This window comes from Schistocerca serialis, unplaced genomic scaffold (assembly GCF_023864345.2).
Source record: "Schistocerca serialis cubense isolate TAMUIC-IGC-003099 unplaced genomic scaffold, iqSchSeri2.2 HiC_scaffold_1052, whole genome shotgun sequence".
NCBI lineage: Eukaryota > Metazoa > Arthropoda > Insecta > Orthoptera > Acrididae > Schistocerca > Schistocerca serialis.
This window is the reverse complement of record NW_026047242.1, coordinates 35,001-37,500: the sequence shown is the minus strand read 5'-3', so window position 1 is coordinate 37,500 and position 2,500 is coordinate 35,001. Positions and strand designations below refer to the sequence as shown.

At 61.5% G+C, this 2,500-nt stretch overlaps 1 pseudogene; it reads right to left on the bottom strand.

Moving 5' to 3' along the window:
- LOC126430611 (large subunit ribosomal RNA) overlaps nt 1-2,500 on the bottom strand; it is a 7,132-nt pseudogene that overhangs the window by 3,532 nt on the left and 1,100 nt on the right.

Here is a 2,500-nt window from a genome sequence, read left to right as displayed (position 1 = left end):
GAGCAGACCGTAATGGGGCGAAAGTCAGCGGGGGATGTTGGTGCAGCCGTTTTCGGGAGAAGGGACGTCCGCGCGCGAAGCAGGCGTTCCGGAAGGGCGCGGGCCAGAAGGAAGAGATTCATCACTTTCACCAGGACTTCGTGCGGCAGGCGCCGCAACTCCGCTGGGGTAAGGCCGTCCGGCCCGGCTGCTGATCCCCTGGGCGGCAACGCGGCGGCGACCTCCTCATGTGTGACCGGCCCCCATATGCACTCGAGAGCGACAGGCTCTGAGTGCGGGAGGAGGCGGTCACGAATGAAGCCCGCGGTGGAGATGGGCTTCTTGGTGAAGAGGTCCGCCCAGAAGTCCAGCAGACCAGGGATGGCAGGTGGCGGCTGGAGCAGGGTGCCATCCAAGAGGCCGCGCACGCAACGTGCACGCGACCGTCGGAAGGCATCCTGCGTTCTCGCGTACTCCCAGCGGCGCCGCTTGCGCTTCTGCGTCGGCGGCGCGGCAGGCGGCCGCTTCGATGGTTGGCGCGGCCGCTGTGTCCTGGTGATCGATCTCTCCCCTCTGGACCCGACCGACGCAAGGGCATCCGGGAGCATGCCCAGGATGACATCGGGCGGCGTGCCCCGCCCCAGACCTATGACACGATCCAGGGCAGAGAAACGCTGGGCGGAAGCGGGTAGCCCCGCCAGATGCTCCCAGATGGCGGCGTCAGTCGGCCCCTCCGGCTTAAGAGAGTCATAGTTACTCCCGCCGTTTACCCGCGCTTGCTTGAATTTCTTCACGTTGACATTCAGAGCACTGGGCAGAAATCACATTGCGTCAACACCCGCTAGGGCCATCGCAATGCTTTGTTTTAATTAGACAGTCGGATTCCCCCAGTCCGTGCCAGTTCTGAGTTGATCGTTGAATGGCGGCCGAAGAGAATCCGCGCACCCGCGCGCCCCCGGAGGAGCACGCTAAGGCGGACGCGGCCTCGCAGCAAGGAAGATCCGTGGGAGGCCAAGGCACGGGACCGAGCTCGGATCCTGCACGCAGGTTGAAGCACCGGGGCGCGAACGCCGCGCAGGCGCGCGCATCCTGCACCGCCGGCCAGCACGAGGCCAACCAACGGCGAGAGCAGACCACGCCCGCGCTAAACGCCCGCACTTACCGGCACCCCTACGGCACTCACCTCGCCCAGGCCCGGCACGTTAGCGCTGACCCACTTCCCGACCAAGCCCGACACGCCCCGATCCTCAGAGCCAATCCTTATCCCGAAGTTACGGATCCAATTTGCCGACTTCCCTTACCTACATTATTCTATCGACTAGAGGCTCTTCACCTTGGAGACCTGCTGCGGATATGGGTACGAACCGGCGCGACACCTCCACGTGGCCCTCTCCCGGATTTTCAAGGTCCGAGGGGAAGATCGGGACACCGCCGCAACTGCGGTGCTCTTCGCGTTCCAAACCCTATCTCCCTGCTAGAGGATTCCAGGGAACTCGAACGCTCATGCAGAAAAGAAAACTCTTCCCCGATCTCCCGACGGCGTCTCCGGGTCCTTTTGGGTTACCCCGACGAGCATCTCTAAAAGAGGGGCCCGACTTGTATCGGTTCCGCTGCCGGGTTCCGGAATAGGAACCGGATTCCCTTTCGCCCAACGGGGGCCAGCACAAAGTGCATCATGCTATGACGGCCCCCATCAACATCGGATTTCTCCTAGGGCTTAGGATCGACTGACTCGTGTGCAACGGCTGTTCACACGAAACCCTTCTCCGCGTCAGCCCTCCAGGGCCTCGCTGGAGTATTTGCTACTACCACCAAGATCTGCACCGACGGCGGCTCCAGGCAGGCTCACGCCCAGACCCTTCTGCGCCCACCGCCGCGACCCTCCTACTCGTCAGGGCTTCGCGGCCGGCCGCAAGGACCGGCCATGACTGCCAGACTGACGGCCGAGTATAGGCACGACGCTTCAGCGCCATCCATTTTCAGGGCTAGTTGCTTCGGCAGGTGAGTTGTTACACACTCCTTAGCGGATTCCGACTTCCATGGCCACCGTCCTGCTGTCTTAAGCAACCAACGCCTTTCATGGTTTCCCATGAGCGTCGATTCGGGCGCCTTAACTCGGCGTTTGGTTCATCCCACAGCGCCAGTTCTGCTTACCAAAAGTGGCCCACTTGGCACTCCGATCCGAGTCGTTTGCTCGCGGCTTCAGCATATCAAGCAAGCCGGAGATCTCACCCATTTAAAGTTTGAGAATAGGTTGAGGTCGTTTCGGCCCCAAGGCCTCTAATCATTCGCTTTACCGGATGAGACTCGTACGAGCACCAGCTATCCTGAGGGAAACTTCGGAGGGAACCAGCTACTAGATGGTTCGATTAGTCTTTCGCCCCTATACCCAGCTCCGACGATCGATTTGCACGTCAGAATCGCTACGGACCTCCATCAGGGTTTCCCCTGACTTCGTCCTGGCCAGGCATAGTTCACCATCTTTCGGGTCCCAACGTGTACGCTCTAGGTGCGCCTCACC